We start from the raw sequence: 20,426 nt of genomic DNA on the forward strand, positions 1-20,426 counted from the left end.
TTTAGTATATTGAGTCTTCCAACCTATGAACATAGCTATCCATTTATGTCTTCTTGAATTTCTTTCATAAATATTGTATAGCTCTCAGGATCTAAGTTTTGAACATGTTTTCTACACATATTTTATTTTTCAGTGATTATAAATGATAGTGCATTTTAAACTTTTCTGTGTTCTCATTGATAATATATAGAAAAAGAATAGATTTTGTACGTTTATTTTATATTCTTTGACCTTGCTGACCTCACATATAAATTCTCAGAGATGTTTTTGTAGATTCCTTCAGATTTTCTTGTAGATAATCATATCGTCTACAAATAAGGGAAGTTTTACTTACTCCTTTATGATCTCTATACTTTATTACACTGGCCAGAACTTTGTTTATTAATATGTGTTTATTAATATGAATGGTGAGAGCAAACAGACTTGCCTTGTTCCATATCTTAGTGTGGAAGCATTCAGTCTTTCACCATAAACATCATGTTAGCTGTGGGTTTTTTATAGTTGCTCTTTGTCAATTTGAAGAACATCCCTCTTTTGTTATTTTTCTGAGAGTTTTTAATCATGAATAGGTGTTGAATTTCATCAAGTGTTTTTCTGTATTAATAGATATGATCCTGTGATTAGGCTTCTTTAGTCTTTAAATAAGGTGGATTATACTGATTGATTTTCTAATATTGAACCAGCCTTGAATCCCTGGAATAAATGCTACTTAGTTATGTATATAATTCCCTTTATATAGTGTTTGCTAAAATTTTGTGAAGGATATTTACATGTATATTCATGAATGATTGATCTGTAGTTTCCTTATTTTTGTACTGTTTTTTTCTTTTTTTTAAATATTAAAATAAATTTAATGTTTATTTTTGAGAGAGAGAGAGAGAGAAAGTGCAAGGGGGAGAGAGGCAGAGAGAGGGAGACACAGAATCCAAAGCAGGCTCAAGGCTTTGAGCTGTCAGCACAGAGCCTGATGCAGAGCTCAAACTCATGACCTGTGAGATCATGACCTGAGCCGAAGTAGGATGCTTAACCAACGGAGCCACTTAGGCACCCCTTGATTTTTCCTCATTTCTGTACTGAGGTCGTACTTTGTAAAATGAATTGGAAAGTGTTCCCTCCTCCTCTATTTTCTGGAAGAGATTTTGTGGAAGACATTTTGTAGAAAAGGTGGTAATTCTTCTTTAAACACTTGGTTGAATTCTCCAAATCCTTCTAACCCTTCTCCAGTGCAACCATAGAACTCTGGAGATTTTCTTTTTTGGGAGTTTTTAAGTTAAAAATTTATTTCCTTTATAGTTACAGAGCTATTCAAATTATCTGTTTCATATTAGTGAGTTGTGATAGTTTGTGTTTCTTAAGAAATTTACCTGTTTTATCTAAGTTTCCAGACTTATTAGTAAAAATTTGTTGAGAATATTCCCTTATTATTATTCAAATATGTTTAGGATCTTGCAGTGATGTTCCCCTTCTCATTCCTGATATTGGTAATTTGTGACTTCCTTAGTTTTTACCTGGTAAGTTTGGTTAGAGGTTTATTATTATTATTATTATTATTATTATTATTATTATATCTTTTCAGAGAACTAGTTTTTGGTTTAAATGATTTTTTTTTCTACTTTTTTTGTATGTGTTTTCTATTTCAATGATTTCTTCTCAGGTTTGGATTTAATTTGCCCTTCTTTTTTTAGTTGCTTAAGGTAGAAGTAAAGTCACTGATTTGAGACTTTTTTAAAAAAAAAAATTTTTTTTTTCAACGTTTATTTATTTTTGGGACAGAGAGAGACAGAGCATGAACGGGGGAGGGGCAGAGAGAGAGGGAGACACAGAATCGGAAACAGGCTCCAGGCCCTGAGCCATCAGCCCAGAGCCTGACGCGGGGCTCGAACTCACGGACCGCAAGATCGTGACCTGGCTGAAGTCGGACGCTTAACCGACTGCACCACCCAGGCGCCCTGAGACTTTTTTAATATAGGTATCCAGTGCTATAAATTTTTCTCTAAACACTGCTTTAACTGCATCTCAAAAATTTCAGTATGTTGTGTTCTGTTTTCATTCTGTTCAAAATACTTTTAATTTCCCTTTTGGTTTCTTCTTTGATCCAATTCATGGGTTATTTAGAACTTTTATTTAATTTCCAAATACAGTAAAACCTTGGTTTGCAAGCATAATCGTTCTGAAAAAATGCCTGTAATCCAAAGCACTTGTATATCAAAGGGAATTTCCCCATAAGAAATAATGGAAACTCAGGTGATTCATTCCACAACCCCAAAATATTCATATAAAAATGATTACAATAATGTAATACAATACAAAATAATAAAGAAATACAAAATATAAAGAAAAAGAATTAACCTGCACTAACCTTTGAAAACCTTCGTGGCTGGGGTGAGGGAGATGACAGAGGCGGGTTATTGTGTAGGATGACTTTCACTGTCACTAATGGAATTTGACTACACTACAGTACTAGTAAACTGTTGTCATATACTGTTTTAATGTAACTGGCAATAAGGCAGCAGAGGAGAAGGTCTATATCTGCAGGCAGCTTGACCTAGAATGAAGCAAAGCATTCCTAACCTTACTCTTGTACGGAAAAACAAAGGACTATCCATAGGTGCTTTGAAGTGACAAAAATTTACACTAGTGGCAGTTGTGGGCACCTTCCAATGTTCTGAAAAATCACTGATTTCTCCCGAACACCATGGCCTGAAACCGAGCATCTGAGCATGGGAGACAATCCCATAATCCTGCAGCAAGAGAGAGAGAGAGAGAGAGAGAGAGAGAAGAACCATTGGCTCAGTTGTGATTATGTGGTGTTTGGCATCACGTACTACTCATATTGCAAGACATTGCTCATTTATCAAGTTAAAATTTACTAGAAATGTTCCCTCTTCTTGTGGAACACCTGCAGAACAAGTTCCTTGTAATCCAAGGTTGTACTGTATTTGGAGGATTTTGAAAGAGTTTTATTTTATTTTAAAGTCTATTCATTTTGAGAGAGCACACATGCACAAGCTGGGGAGGGGCAGAGAGAGAGGGGGAGAGAGAGAATCCAAAGCAGGTTCGACACTCACTGTGGAGCCCCATGTGGGTCTCAGTCCCATGACTGTGATATCATGACGTGAGCTGAAATCAGGAGTTGGATGCTCAACTGACTGAGCTAATCAGGTGCCCCCAGATTTTTCTGATATTGATTTAAAAAATTCCCTGTGGTAGGAGTACATACTTTGTCCAATTTGAATAGTTATATTTGTTTGGTGGTGGTGGTGGTGTGTGTGTGTGTGAGATTTATGTTTATGTTTCAATACAGAATGCGTTTTATCTTGGTAAATCTCTTTTATTTTTATGTTTATTTTTGAGACAGACAGAGACACAGAGTGGAAGTGAGGGAGGGACAGAGAGAGAGGTAGACACAAAATCCAAAGCAGGCTCCATGCTCTGAGCTGTCAGCACAGAGCTTGACATGGAGTTCAAACTTACGAAGCATGAGATCATGACCTGAGCCGAAGTCAGACTCTTAACCAACTGAGCCATCCAGGTCCCCCTCCAGCTTCAAGTTTTCTATTTGGTTCCTTTTTATAAGTTCTATCTGTTTTTTTGATATTCTCTATTGGTTGAGGTGTCAATTTCCTGATTTCTTTTAGTTCTTTTTCCATGGCTTCCTTTAGCTCTTTGAGTATAGTTAAGACAGTTTTTGTCTAGTAAGTCTAATGTCTGTACTTTTCTTAATAGTTTTTGTTAATTTCTGTTTTTCTCTTGTGAATGGAACATACTTTTTTATTTCTCTGCATTCCTCATAGTTTATTGTTGAAAACTGGGCATTTTGAGTTTTTACTCTGGAAATCAGATTCCTACCCATGCCCAGGATTAGGTGTTGCTGGCTGTAGGTTGTAGTTTGTTTAGTGACTTTTGAAACTATTTTAAAAAGAATTTTATTTAGATATAATTCACATACCACAGAGTGCACCCATATAAAGTTTATAATTCAGTGTTTTTTTAATAGATTTTCAGATAGGTGCAATCATTTCACAATCAAGTTAGTCAACACCCCTTTTTTCATTTTTCAAAAAAATTTTAATTAAATTCCAGTTAGTTAACATACAGTGTGATATTAGTTTCAGGTGTTCAATATAATGATTCAACCCTTCTATTTTGGTCTATACCATTTTTGTAAAGACTATTCTTTGTTATGTGTTGTCTTTGAAGCCTGTTTATTTAGTTCTTAGTGAGTTGTTGGAAATTTTCTTAAATGAATGGAGAAAAGAAAAAAAAGGGAAAGGAAAGAATAGACTCCAGGTCTTTGCAAATTGGCTCTGTGCTGGAGCACTTACTTCTTGTTTTCATTGAACCTAAAGATTAACTACAGGTAAAAGCTTATTGTTTTCTGAGGTCTTTTAGTACATATGTCCTGCTGTGTACATGTGTCTGGATTTCTAGATTCTCTGGTATATGGGAGAGCTTTTTAAAGCTTCCTGGAGTTCCCTCTTCTACTATTTTCCATCACGTTACTTTATCCAGCTTTGTTTTTATTAGGATGGTTTATCTTTTTCTTTCTTTCTTTTTTTTTTTTTTTTTAAAATTTAGACAGTTGGTTTCTTTATATGTAAAGTGGGTTTCTTATAGGTAGTGTGTAGTTGGGTCTTGCTTTTTAATCCAGTTTGACAGTTTCTGTCTTTTAATGAATATTTAGACCATGTGGTAAGTGGAATAATGGCCCCTACGAGATGTTCATGTCCCCCTGTGAATATGTTACTTTACACGGTGTAAAATAATTAGGTTTTCAGATGGAATTTAAGTTGTTTATCAGCTGTCCTTAAAATGAGAAGATCCTGAAATACCCTATGGGCCCAGTAGAATCACATGAGCCCTTAGTATCTGAGAACTTTTCCCAGCAGAAATCAGAGAGATTTGAAGACAGAAGGAGAGGCGGGAGAAATTCAAAATGTAAGAGAGTCTTTGATCTTCTGTTGCTAGTTTTGAAGATGGGGGAAGGCAACCATGAGCTCAGACAGTTACTAGGAGTTATAATAGCCCTCAGCTGATAGACAGAAAGTAAATAGATTTCATTTATACAGTTGGAAGGGTCTTAATTATGCCAACAACTTGAATGATCAAAGAAACAAATACAGAGTCTCCAGGAGGAATAAACCATGTAGGCATCTTGGTTTTAGCCTGGTAAGGCCTGTACCAGAGTTTTCTTGTTCAGAACTATAAGATAATTACTTTGTGTTGTTTCAAGACACTAAGTTTGTGGTAATTTGTTGTGTTAGCAATGGAAAACTAATATAAACTGTTTACATTTAATGTGATTATTGATTTACTTGGGTTTAATTCTACTTTCTTGCTATTCATTTGCTGTTTGTCCCTTGTGTTATTTGTACTTCTTTCACACTTTTCACACCTCATTTGAATTGAGTAATTTTTGTATCACTTTCCCTCTATTTTGGGACTTATTAGCTCTGTGTTTTTTTAGTGGTTACTTTATGGTTTATCATACACATATTTAATATATAACAGCCTATCTTAAGTAATATGCTACTTCATATAGTGTTTCTCTTTTACTTGTCTTATCCTATTGAAAATATCTGTTTAAATGTGTCTCCCTATATTTGTCAGGACTATTTTGGATACAAGTGGATAGAAATTGAATCCAAAGTAGCTTGATAAAAAAAAATGCTCTGATTGGTCTCGTATGGAATATTTGTTAATTCCTGAATAAAAAATGTTGTCATAGGGACAGAGGTGTTGATGAGCCAGACTAGGTTATGGACCCACCTTTATGATCAGAATGGCACTGGGTTGATTGCCTCCTGGATAACACGAAGTGGGTAAAGTTCCAGAAAGATCAGGTGATTGAATGGAAAACTATGCTTGACAGAAGAGAAACACTAGAGTTCTCATTTTCCACTACATTTCGAAGATAGACTGCCAGCTCCTGTAGGTCAGGTTTTGCTGTTGCTGTTTTTGCTTTAAATTACTTTTTAAAATGTAAGCAATATATGATTAAGTTATATTAAAAATTAAAGCAGCCTCCATAAGTTTAAAGACCCCCACTGGTCACCCCTTCCAAGGATGTAAACCCTCTACCACTGTCATGGGTGTGGTATACATTCTGTGCTATTCATTGACCTAGAATATGTATAGTTTATTTATTTCACATAAAAAGGTATCTAATTGTGCATATTGCTCTGCAGCATGTATTTTTTTTTAATTCAACAGATATCTTGTCAATCTACCCATAATACTGCATGTAGATGTACCTCATTCCTTTTAACTGCTGCATAGTGTTTTTTTAAATGGATATTCAGAAGTTTTTTTTGTTTTAGATTGCTGCTCATTTGTTTCCTGTTTTTCATTATTATAAACAATGCTGCTGTGAACAACTTTGTATGTGCCTCATTGTGTGTATTTTTTTTTTTAATTTTTTTTTTCAACGTTTATTTATTTTTGGGACAGAGAGAGAGACAGAGCATGAACGGGGGAGGGCCAGAGAGAGAGGGAGACACAGAATGGGAAACAGGCTCCAGGCTCTGAGCCATCAGCCCAGAGCCCGACGCGGGGCTCGAACTCACGGACCGCGAGATCGTGACCTGGCTGAAGTCGGACGCTTAACCGACTGCGCCACCCAGGCGCCCCTCATTGTGTGTATTTTTAAGTGGTTCTCTAGAGTATACATCTGGAGTTGGAATTTCTGGGTCAAACTCTTCATGGTTTTAAAATTGTGTTTGCTTAAATTTTTTAATGAATAAACTTTGAGCAGGAAGTAAATGCACATGGTAAAAAAATTGAAAAGTTTTGTAATGAGAAGTAGTCTCTTTTAGTCTGGAATGGTTCCTCAGTGATGCTTGATGGTCATAAATGTTAAATATTACAAGCCATTAATTTTATAATATGTCTCTCCATTTGGGTTTGTCTGATGTTCCCTCATATTTAGTTGTAGGTTATATGTCTTTGGTAAGAATAGCACACAGGTGAGGCTGATTTCTTCTTTCATCCTATCAAGTCATGCTTGATGTTTATTAATCCTATTACTGATGATGTTCAGTTTAATCACTTGATTAAGTTGTTGTGTGCCAGACTTTTACACTTTTCTTCTTTGTAATGACTTTTGTCAGGAGGTACTTTAAGACTATGTATATATCTTTTTATTCATCAAACTTGTCTTTCTCCATTCATTTATTCCTTCCTACTCAGATGGGCTCAGGGTTTTCTGTTTTATTTAGGTAAGTTTAGTCTGTTACTATCAATATTTATTTTGATGTCCATATTGTCACAGGTTTGGACAGTGGGAGCCCCTTCAAACTAACTTCTGGGTACTTTTGACATATCTCCATCATTCTTTGAACATTTTCTTACTTTCTTATACAGCACCATATGTGTGTTGTGTAAGATCATCTGGTATTTTTGCTGCAGCAGTCCTAGAATAAGCCATTTCTGTAATATATCCTGGTTCTGTTAGCTGGAGTATGGTATCTAGAAGCCAAAATATGTGTGCTAAGGCTGCTAAGTGTGTTCATTGTTACTGGAGTATTGTTGTTCCCATTCCTTCTCAGTAGATACACACACACACACACACACACACACACACACACACACAATATGCATCTATATTCATTCTACATCTATGGGTTTTCACTCTACACTATGAGTTTTCACTAGTACCTCCAATTACAATCAAACATCCAAAACTGCAGGGTTAATTTTAGCTTCTTCCCTTTCCCTATCTGTAATCTCCTTCTGTAATAGTGGCTCCTATTATTATTTTTTAAATTACGATATAATCGACATTTAACAAGGCTCCTATGAATCTCAAAACAGGGAACACTATTGATATTTAGTAGACCAATATTAATTTTTCCTCTCTGTGAGCCACCCAGATGTCCCTTCCTCTCTCTGACTTGGGTTGTAGTAGGGCAATAATTTTACAACATCAAAGCATATATGACTGAGTTTTATTCGATAGTTTAATCTGCATGTATCCTCTTAGAAAATGTCAAATGGAGTAGAATCTCTAATTTCACATTTGTAGGTATTTATACTCTGTTATCACTATCTAGAGAAGCAGAGTCTCAGATTAATCATAGTTATACTTCCAATGAGGGAAATGAATTATTTGATATTAAACTGTCTTTATAGATTATTTGATATCTTACTGACTTTATATTTTTATGGCAATTAAAACAACGGATTCCACGTTGCAACTATGAGTATCCCTCTTTGAATTTATTTAAAGCATTTATTTAAAATTTTTTCTCTTTAGTTGGAAAATCTTTGATAATTTTCTAACCTGCCAGCTACCCTTTTACTTTCCAAGATTTATAGTAACATTAGAATCAAATATAAAATGTTAGACTTTTTCACATTTTAAGTGTTTATTTAAAAATTTTTTTTCTCATTACTTGAAAAATCTTTTTGATAATTTTCTGACCTCCCAGCTACCATTTTGCTTTCCAAGATTTATGGTTAACTTTGGAAGTAGATATAAAATGGAATACTTTTTCACACTTACATGTTTTAAAATGAAGGAATCTTTAGAGGTGATATTTTATTGATAACATATTTCCTCCTAGTAATTTGGAGTACCATAAATATACTCTCAACTATGGTTTTTCAGGTATTTGGCCTGATATCACTTTTCTACCTATCCATTTCCATGTATATGTCTTTATTATTTTTTTTAATGTTTATTTATTTCTGAGACAGAAAGAGAGCGTAATCAAGGGAGGGACAGAGAGAGAGAGAGAGGGAGACAGAGACTCTTAAGCAGGCTCCAGGCTCTGAGCTGTCAGCACAGAGCCCAATGCGGGCTCAAACCCACAAACTGTGAGACATGACCTGAGCCGAAGTTGGCCACTCAACCAACTGAGCCACCCAGGCACCCCATGTTTATGTCTTTGAATATGATGTGTGCTGACCAGGCTGGACTTCTCTGAACTCCAATTTTGATTACTGAACAAGTTATTTCTATATTTATTTTAGATGCCAAATAGGAAGCTTAAATCAACATGTATAAAATAAAAACCTTGTTGGGGCGCCTGGGTGGCGCAGTCGGTTAAGCGTCCGACTTCAGCCAGGTCACGATCTTGCGGTCCGTGAGTTCGAGCCCCGCGTCAGGCTCTGGGCTGATGGCTCGGAGCCTGGAGCCTGTTTCCGATTCTGTGTCTCCCTCTCTCTCTGCCCCTCCCCCGTTCATGCTCTGTCTCTCTCTGTCCCAAAAATAAATAAAAAACGTTGAAAAAAAAATTAAAATAAAAACCTTGTTTTTGTTTGTTCTTTTTAATTCAACCTTATCTTCTCACATTTTTCCCTAGCTCAGTGAATCTTTCTTTAGGTTTCTCAGGTCAAAACTTTGGAGTCCACTTAACCTTCTTTCTCACTTTTATGTCCTGTAATTTGTCCATCATTAAATCTTTTATAATGTATCCAGAATCTATTCAATTCTGTTTCCTTTTTCTCTATCATACTGGTTCAAGCCACCATCATCTCTGGTCTGAATTCTTAAAGTAGCCTCCCAATTGTCTTCGTCCTTCTTTGTGTACTTTATAATCTACTTTCTACCTTGAAGCCAGAGTAATTTTTTAAAAAATGTGTATCATTTTACATCACTGCTGAAAACTTTCAAGATTCTCTTTTTAACAGAAAATAACCCCAGTGGCCTCTCATTACCTTCCATATGATCTCCATATGGCCTCATCTCCAACATTCTTTCCTTCCCTTATTCTACTCTAGCTATGCTACTGGCCTTCTTGCTGTTCTTTGAACATTTGCCTACCTCAGGGCCTTTGCAATTATTCTCTCAGGCTGGAATGCTCTTTACTCTGACATTTGTTTGGCTTAAATGCTTCAGTTTGTTTGTTTGTTTTTATATCTCTGCTCAAATATCACCTTACCAGAAAGAGCTTTCTTGATTGACCTAGGTAAAATAGCATTTAACTCTTACATGCTCCCTATTTCTTTTTTCCTATTGAATTTTTTTTGTCTCATAGCCCACACTAGACTATAAAGTCCATAGACTCAAAGGCTTTGTTTTTTTTATTAGGTGTCCTCAGTGTTTGGAACAGTGCCTAGCATGTAATTGGTGTTCAATTAATATTTGTGGAATAAATACATGAAAGCATCTTATGAGAGAAAGAATCTATTTTGTTCAGATTCTAAGGGTACCAGCTGAGTCAAGACACTTCCTGATCCTTCCTTGTCTTCCCTTTGTCTGGCTCCATCTCTGGTGAAAGCAGAGGCAAATTTGTATGTGGAGCTGGGTAAGGGGTGGGTAAGAAAATGGCATGGCAGGGAAATAGAGAAAAGGAAGACAATATCTTTCTTTCCTCCCAGCCTAAAAGTACTACCAATTTGACAGGGGGAATTTTTCACTTTAAGTGTATTTGGTGTTTTGATTATTAAATTAGAGTGGACATTTTAATTACGGAGCTAGATTATTCTAGCTCTAAACACTCTAAAGTAGAATGTTTAAGGAAATTATGGGATCTCTTTTCACCCAACTTTTCCTTCAAAGAGTAAGAGAAAAATGAGTCTGTGGATTGGTTACAAAGGGCCTGTGACGGGAACACATGAATTTTTTGTTTGTCACTCTTCCCACCCCCCCATATTCTCTGGAGTTCTGCTTTTTCAACCCAATGGTTACACTTCTATTGTGGTTTTTATCATAATGCTTAGTAGTCTATTGTTTACGTGTTTGTCTCCATTACTAGACTCTGAGCTCAAGAAGAGAGGGCCAGTGTTTTATTAATCCTGTTTATCTAAGACCTGCCATGGAGTCTGATAAATAGCAACCATTTAGTATTGTTGAAAAATCTCCTGCCCCCATCTCAATTCGAGGATTATTTGAATATCAAAAATACCTTGAGTATCAAACATGCAGTAGTTGGTGATACAAAGGAGGCTGACTGCTTAGATATTTAAAGAGATTATATTGTATTCTAAGATTTATATCCATTTATCATGATGAAAACTCCCATTCTTTTTTTTAAATTTTTTTGAATGTTTATTTATTTTTGAGAAAGTGACAGACAAAGAGCATGAATGGGGAAGGGGCAGAGAGAAAGGGGACAGGGAATCTGAAGCAGGCTCTAGGCTCTGAACTGTCAGCACAGAGCCCAACATGGGGCTCGAACCCACAAACCATGAGATCATGACCTGAGCCAAAGTTGGACACCCAACTGCCTGAGCCACCCAGGTGCCAGATGAAAACTCCCATTGTAAGGGAAAACACTTTACTTTTGAAATCTATCACAGGAGTGGCTTTATCTTTTCCTTCTTGCTCAAGCTCTTAGCTACCTAATCTGTGTTCCTGTTGCAGCAGGACATGAATGTGACTTCTATGGAGCATGGTTGTTTGGAATAAATACTAAAATAATCCCCTTCCCTCCATAACTGGTATGGCTGTGATTTCTTTTTAAAGTTAGAGACTGAATCCTCATTACTTAAAAGTATGAAAGTCAACATCTTGTGTATTCTTGTGGCAAATGCAAAAAATTGACAGTGTTTTCAAAGACTGTGAAGAAGCTCTGTGTTTCAGTATGAAAACTATAGCATTATTATCACTGTGATCCAGAGATGAAAAGTTATAAAACATTTGGCTCAATGATATGCCACATGGATTTAATAATTTTAATATGGATAATCATTTTCCAAACAAACTGTAGCCATGACTTAATCCCTCCTAGAAAGACAGGAGTATATCTTTTTTAAGTTTTTATTTATTTATTTATTTATTTTTTGAGAGAGAGAGAGAGAGAGAGAGAGACAGAGTGTGCACAAGAAAGGGAGGGGCAGAGAGAGAGGGGGACAGAGGATATGCAGTTGGTTCTGTGGGGGCGGCAGAGAGCCCGATGTGGGGCTCGAACCCATGAACCATGATAACATGACCCAGCCAAAGGCAGATGCTCAACCAACTGAGCCACCAAGGTGCCCCAGGAGTGTATCTTCAAACAAACTGCCTAAGCTGTTTATTCACAGTTTGCTTTTTGATTCAGCAAGATGGATTAAGACGGGAAACAACCATAGCTGTGACAGCTTTGACTACATCCCACCTGGCATATAATCCTTTTCTCCTTAAAAAGCTCTCCAAGTTCATAATTCTACAAAAGGATTAATCAAAGTCATTGGAGGGGTGCCTTGACTTGGGAATGGAGGAGGGAGGGATTTAATATGCCAACTTAAAAAATCCATTGTTATGGGAAAGATCTTGGGTCCTTTTATTTATATAGTGAAGGCAACCCAACGATGAATCTTATTTGAACAATGGGGCACTTGGGCTGACAATGAGGTGAACTAAAAACATTTAGGGCCTATCTCACTGATTTTAGTGAATCTTTCCTGTCAAGGACAGCCCAGTGAACCTTCTTTGGGCACAGTGAAGCACCAGTTGCCTGGCCTGAAACACATCATTTCATCCACGGCACTCATCCACAATCACATTATATACAACACACACATGTGAATGTGAAACCTCCTTCACCGTATTCATTAGCTTATCTCCTTTTTCTAGTATGGTTGCATCACCTTCATTCCCCTCACCCTGGGTAGAACTGTCAGTAGGGAAGAAAAGAAAAATTATAATAGTCTTTCAGTGTATGGGAGAGTTCCAGACAGAGGAGTTGCAAAATATAGGACTAAATGGCTACCAAGTCTTTCTTTCAGTTCTGTGACATCATGCAAGATACCTCACGGTTAGAATATTTGAGTTAGTGTTTGTTGTTTGAGGCCAGCAGCCGTCTACTTTGTGATATGAGTATATTGGTTAATCTTCATCACTCATGAAACGTGTAGCAGATAATTTTCCATTAAGAATTCAAATGCTGATGTTTAAGAATAAATTACTTTAAAAAATGAGAGTTAGATCAAAGCTGCTTTTGTTTATAGTAGAATTATTTTTCCTTTACTCGCACTGAAACAGTGAAAGAGAGGGTGGAGTTAACATGGAGAATTGCTGACTATGTCTATGGGAGCGTGACATTCCTGGGAGGACATGTTAAGAATCAGATCAAGGCTCAAAGGCCCTATAAAATAGAAGCGATAGATGGCAAAATTAGATAGTCTTACACTCCTTCATACTCTGTCATCATTCCCTGTGTGGAAAGTAATTTGGTGTCTGATGTTTCCTTCTTAAAGTAGTTTTTGAGGCTTGGTTTCTAATATATAGCTACTTAGCATGCATTCAATCATATATGTTAAAAGAAAGGAAAACCCTTCAGTGAGAAACCATAAATCAAATCTTGCTTTGAGAATGAACTGTGGATTTCAACTACTTTATCAAACTTTGTATGTGAGTTGTTATGAAGTGCCAGCATTGTGTGCATCTGATGTCTTCTCCCTTTATTGCACACCTATGATGGAAGCGTTGAGCAGGAAGACAGAGGCGCAAGGGTTCTCAACCAATGGGAAAAGGAAATACATTTTTAAAATTTGGTGTTTGGTCCCAGATGGTTTGGGTCATTCAAGAGTGGCAGTCTATTAAAATGTGCATGTGTGGATATGGTGTCATCTGTTCAGGACATTCTAGTAACAACCAATCTTTGAAACTCTGAGTTTCAAGTTTAAGAAAAGCATGAAATGAGAATGTAGAATTATACAGGTCGTTTTCCCTCTTAGATTTTGATGGGTGTGTACAATTAACTTGATGCTTTTTTGTCTTTTGATTGTTCAATTTAATTCTTGCTTTAATATTTTTCTCTTTAATATTGTAATGGTTCTTGTGTTTTGCACATTTTGCACCATTATTTCAGGTCGTTGGACCTGGGTTTCAAGTACAACTTGTTCAAATTGTTGCACTTTTAGCAATACCTTGGAGATATATTGGATTCTGGCATAATCTTCTTTCCTGATTTTATGTTCCTATGTTTACTGACGTCAGTTAAGAACTGTGGTTTATGTATACATTTTTCTATTTGTAACATGTCTAAGTGCCTTACTAAAGATATGAATTAAAAGTATTAGTATCTGGAATAGATAAATTCATATTTAATTTTTAGTCTGTACATATATAACATTCATTTTCAATGTATATATAGTCACAGATATTTTTCAGTGGCATTTGAAATTAAATTTTAATTTTTTATTCTATTTTTCTTTGAAATTGGTCAGGATACCTGATTAAGTAATCAGATTTCAACTTTTTGTGTATGAAATGAATGTTTTTTTGCTTTTACCTTTTAGGTAACAAGTGTACTTTTAGGATACCTAAGGTTTGGGGATGGGGCAATTGCAGAGAGTTCCCAGAATGAGGGTGTTAATTCTCTGAAGAAGCATAACTCTGAAGCTTCTATGTAGTGACAATTGTTTGGCACTGGCCTAGCACAAGCAGGTTTTAACATGCAAATCCTGTTTTGTTGCTCTTGTTTTCCTGGTACCCAAACAAAACCAAGATAATCATTTTCATCCCACCCACCACTGCTCAAACTGGGCTTTTATTCAATAAAGAATGACACTTTATTTTTGAAAGTCTGAGTTCTGTGGAAATACTCAGGCTAAAAACAGGGGAGGAAAACAAATAATTTGTTAAGTGATGACCATATGGCTAACATTATACTAAATGATATCAAATAGAAAAAAAAAAGTCAACATTTCTATGAACAGGGACCTCCGGACAGGGCATACATAGGAGGCAATTAATAAACAACACATGTTTCGTATAGGATTGGCATAATGCAAAAATTGTGGCTATGGACCCCTTGAAAAATCTATTATAAGAGTAATACATGGTCACACAAAATTTGTATGCAATTTTGGGGGGGTGCAACCAAGAACCCCTAAAATAGAGAACAGGACGATAATTTTAGGTCATCATTTCTTCACTATTTATTCAGAGAAATCTTAGCTAAGGACATTTATTACTTTCCTGTTCTTTCATAGCACCATTTGTCTCACCTTAGATGTTCATGGTTATAAATTAGCATTTATTTGTGTGATTATTTGCTGAACATCTGTATCCTTGACTGTAAGCTCCATGGAGTCAGAAATATCCTTACTCATTGTTTTATTCTTCATGATGAGCACAGTCCCTGGGGCCTAATAATCACATAAATACCTGTTGAATAAGTCAACAAATGAATGAGGATATGACATTAAATACAGAAGTTGGAGAATACAGCTAGAGTTATGTGTGCTAGAATTGTCAAAGTAAACTTCATGGGGGGACAGCACCAGTTCAAATCATTTTTATTGAGCACTTACCATGGATAGGGCCTTGAGCTATGCATGGGGTGGGAGTGATATCTAGAGTTTGTTTGTGAAAGGTAGGAAGTTTTGATACTCACAGAGGTCACTTGGGAAATAGCAGGGAAACTTAAAGAGTTCTGTGGGTAAATACAGTGGATGAGAAAACTAGCACCCCTGGTAGATGATGGATAATTGCAGAAAACATGGTGGGACCAAGTTCTGAACTGTTTTGACCAAGATACAAGACAGGCTAGATTCTTCATAAGCAGACCTTGTGATGAGGTTTTGTGTGCAAGTGATTTCTTAAGAAAGTCCTCCCAGATGAAATGAGTAAGGGAGTGAAAGGAAGGAGAAAAAGCCAAGCAAGGGTATGTGTGTTTTTAGGTAAAGTCCCTGTCTTAGTCTGGTCCTGCGAGGCTGTTCCAAAGTGCAAATTATACTCAGAATATGCCCGGATCCATAGACATTTATACTCCCACATTACTTAGGTATTGATTAAGGGCTACCCCAAGGGATATAAATCCCCAACCCTGTTTTCTCTGCAGGAGCAAGGAGGCTTTAGTCACACGAGGGCCATTATCAGAGAGTAGCATGTGCTGATGGTCATTAGAAACAAATCACTCTGGGGCACCTGGGTGACTCAGGCAGTGAAGCATCCAACACTTGATTTTGGCTCAGGTCATGATATCACCAGTTCTTGAGTTTGAACCCTGCCTCTGGCTCCTTCAGCTGACAGTGCAGAGACTGCTTGGGATTCTCTCTCTCTCCTTCTCTCTCTACCCCTCTGGCACTTACTCTCTCTCTCAAAATAAATAGATTAACTGAAAGAAAAAAAATCACACTGAAGTATGGGATGGGCATATAGAAAGGAATGGGAAAGAATCTGAGCATATTACCTGTGGGGTCTGCTACAGGAGTTCTAGTTTGACTTCATAGGCAGTAGAGATTCATCACAGTGGTTCCCAGACCTGGCTGTCCATTAAAAACACCTGAGAAACCTTTAAAGAAAATTTAATGACTGGGTTCCGCCTGAGATGAATTAAATCAGAACCTTTTTAGGTAGAACTTGGGCATCAATGCTTTTAAAAGCACCTCCTCTGGGACCAAAGAATTGACTGGAGTATAGGCTCATGGGCAAGGGTGTGGCAGGATGTAAGTACTATGTTAGGGAGATAATTGGGCAGGGTTTTAAAGGCTAGAGTGAAGGGAGAAAAAAAACCCTGGAGACTAGAGTATTGGCAAAAGTTGATGATGTGGACTGCAGTGATGGCAGGAAAAATGGGAGACAGAGGAACAAACTTGAGACATACTTAAGGGAAAACCCAGGAAATTTAGTAACTGATTGAATGTGAGGGCTTGAAGGGATAGAGGGGTCAAAGTTGGCTTGAAGATTTCCAGGCTGGGAGTCTGGCTTTGAAGCAATGTTCATTGAGATATTGTGATGCTCAGACAGTATGGAAAATTGTGTCAGTAAAGCCCTTTGACATTTTCAGATGTAAAGGGGATGATGGTTATTATCAATGAGAAAGCGTATGCTGGGGCCTAGATTATTTTTGAGTCACAACTTAGAATTCTGCTAACTCTTGGGGCGCCTGGGTGGCTCAGTCGGTTAAGCATCCGACTTTGGCTCAGGTCAGGATCTCGCGGTTCTTGAGTTTGAGCCCCGCGTCAGGCTCTGTTCTGACAGCTCAGAGCCTGGAGCCTGCTTCGGATTCTGTCTCCCTCTCTGTCTCTGCCCCTCCCCTGCTCATGCTCTGTCCTCTCTGTCTCAAAAATAAAGAAAATATGTTTAAAAAATTTAGAATTCTGCTAACTCTTTCAGACTAAAAGTGATTGTTTAAATCAAAGATCTGTAATATCATTAAATATATCTTAGGTGGCCTGGGAAGTTTGTTCCCATGGAACGTGGAGCTTGGGTATTCAGAAGATAGTGTTCATCATCCTCTGTCGTACTGTGTAACAGCATTTTAGTTGACAGGTTTGCCATTGGTTAGTTCTGCTATTTTTATTATTGCTAAATATGTGTTTATGGCCATCTATCTTATCTTTTTAGTCATAAATTATAACCCTTGAGGGAACATACATTACTAGATATATCGTTAACATTTTATGCTCTTTTAAAAATGTGGTGTGGTTCCTTTTATGTTTGTGGAATAGTGGGAACAACTTTTCTCACTTGACACGGTAATTGTGCAAGCAATTGAAATTACATATTTTGCCCTAATTGTGTAATATTTCCTTATATGCACAAGGCAAAAAATAGTCATAACGACTGGTGCCACTCATTTTGTACAATACTTCTCAACAAATCCCATGAAGAGTCCGGTAAGGTAGGAAACTAAGTACTAGTATCCCCACTTGACATGTGTAATAGTTGAGTCCAGTACAGTGACTTGCCCATGGTTGCTGAGTACATAAAGTGGTGGGAAGGAAGCACGAAATCAGGACTTTGGTTTCCCAACTCAAATCTCTTTCCTTTATGTACTTCTTTCTCATTGGAAAGCATTGGAAAGTGATTCTTCTGAGTTCTGCTCTTTCTAGGTGTAGTGATCATTGTGATTTGGTTCTCTTACTGGCCAAATGGGAGCTGTGGCTTTTAATTTGGAGCCACAGAAGTGGCAACAGCCACAGATCTCACTTTGATACTATCTGTTGGATGTCAGAGAATGTGCTTGGCATTTTACAAACATTTGCCTAATCTTCTTAATAATCCTATATGGTAGGTAAGTAATCACCCAATTTTGTAAATAAGAAAACTGATGTTTTCTTGACAGAATGATGTTTTTCTTTCACAAATTACAACAGTTGTATTTATTGTCAGTAGAGTTCAAAGGAAAGAAGAAATGGAAAAATGTATTCCTAATTTTAAAGTTCACACCATAGACAAATATTTATTGCAACCAAACTCTTCAAATAGCTTTCTTAATTGTATGCTTAATGTTTGACTTAGATTTCGATATGATTAATTTCTAATGATAGTTCTTTTTAGAATCATTTCTTCCTGTCTCCCCTAAGACACATGTTAGTTTTTAAAGCCTGAAAAATTTTTGGATAATGAAGTATGGTAATCCTCCCTTCTCTACAATGGTATAGTCTAAGACCCCCAGTGGATGCCTGAAACCGCAGATAGTACTGAGCCCTATGTATGATATGTTATTTCCTCTACATACATACCTATGGTAATGTTTAAATTTTTGTGAAGTTTTATTTTGTTTTTTAATTAAGCAAAAAACCCAAAACACTTAATGTTTATTTTTGGGAGAGAGAGAGAGAGAGAGAGAGAGAGAGAGAGAGAGAGAATGAATCATAATCAGGCTCTGCATTCAGTGTGTAGTCTGACTCTGAGCTGGATCCCAAGATTGTGGGATCATGACTTGAACCGAAATCAAGAGCCAGACCAACAACTGGCAGAGCCACCCAGGCACCCCTTAAGTTTTTATTTTAATTTAATTCTAGTTAGTTAACATGCAGTGCTATATTAGTTTCAAGTGTACAATATAGTGATTCCACAATTCCATACATCACCTGGTGCTCATCATGACAAGTGCACTCTTTAATCCCCATCATCTGTTTAACCCATCCCCCACCGACCTCTCTTCAGTGCTAACCATCAGTTTATTCTCTAAGAGTTAATAGTCTGTTTCTTGATTTCTCTGTCTCCCTTATTTTTCTCCTTTTGTTGTTTCTGAAATTCCACATATGAATGGAATCATATGGTATTTGTCTTTCTCTGACTTACTTCACCTAGCGTTATACTCGTTAGCTCCATGCATATCGTTGCAAATGACAAGATTTCATTCCTTTTATGGCTGAGTAATATGACATTATATATCTTCTTTTCCTCTTCATCTATTGATGGACACCGGGCTGCTTCCATAGCTTGGCTATCGTAAATAATGCTGCTGTAAACATAGGGGTGCATATATCCCTTGGAAGTAGTGTTCTTGTAGTCTTTGGGTAAATACTCAGCAGTGAAATTACTGGGTCATAAGGTAGCTCTATCTTTAATTTTTTGAGGAACCTCCATACTGTTTTCTGTAGTGGCTGCAGCAGTTTGCATTCCCACCAACAGTGCAAGAGGGTTCCTTTTTCTACACATCCTCACCAACACCTGTTACTTCTTGTGTTCTTGATTCTAGCCATCCTGACAGGTGGGAGGTGATACTGCATTGTAGTTTTGATTTGCAATTCCTTGATGATAAATGAAGATGAGCATCTTTCATCTTTTCATGTGTCTGTCGGCCATTCTTTGGAAAATTGTTCCTGCCTTCCGTCCATTTTTAATTGGATTATTTGTTTTTAGGGTGTTGAGTTTTATAAGTTCTTTGTCTATATTGGATACTAACCCTTTGTTGGGTATGTCATTTGCTAATGAATATCTTTTCCCATTCCATAGGTTGCCTTTTAGTTCTGAGGATTGTTTCCTTGCTGCGCAGGAGCTTTTTATGTTGAAGTGGTCCCAATAGTTTATTTTTGCTTTTGTTTTCCTTGCCTCAGGGGACCTATCTAGAAAAAAGTTGCTATGGCCGATGTCCGAGAAGTTACTACCTGTGTTCTCTTCTAGGGATTTTTTATGGTTTCAGGTCTCACATCTAGGTCTTTCATTCATTTTGAATTGATTTTTGTATGTGGTGGAAGAAAGTGGTCCAGTTTCAGTCTTTTACATGTTGCTGTCTAGTTTTCCCAGCAACATTTGTGGAAGAGACTGTCTTTTTTTCCATTGGATATTCTTTTTTTCCATTGGATATTCTTTTTTACATTGGATATTCCTTCCTGCTTTGGCAAACATTACTTGACCATATAATTGTGGGTTTCTTTCTGGGTTTTCTCTTCTGTTCCATTTATCTGTGCACCTGTTTCTGTGTTAGTGCCATACTGTCTTAATTATGACAGCTTTGTAATATAACTTGAAGTCTGGAATTGTGATGTCTCCAGCTCAGCTTTGCTTTCCTTTGTCAAGATTGCTTTGGCTATTCGGGGTCTTTAGTGGTCCATACAAATTTTAGGATTATTGTTGTATCTGCGAAAAATGCTGTTGGTCTCTTGACCGGGATTACATTAAATGTGTAGATTGCTTTGGGTAATATAGACATTTTAACAATATTTGTTCTTCCATTCCATGAGCATGGAATGTCTTTCCATTTCTTGGTGTGGTCTTGAATTTCTTTCATCAGTGTTTTGCAGTTTTTAGAGCTTACATGTTTCACCTCTTTAGTTAGATTTATTCCTAGGTATCCTATGATTTTTGATGCAATTGT

This window comes from Lynx rufus, unplaced genomic scaffold (genome assembly GCF_022079265.1).
Source record: "Lynx rufus isolate CCGP_SWC_20201006 ecotype Redwood Valley unplaced genomic scaffold, mLynRuf1.p SCAF_10, whole genome shotgun sequence".
Lineage (NCBI taxonomy): Eukaryota > Metazoa > Chordata > Mammalia > Carnivora > Felidae > Lynx > Lynx rufus.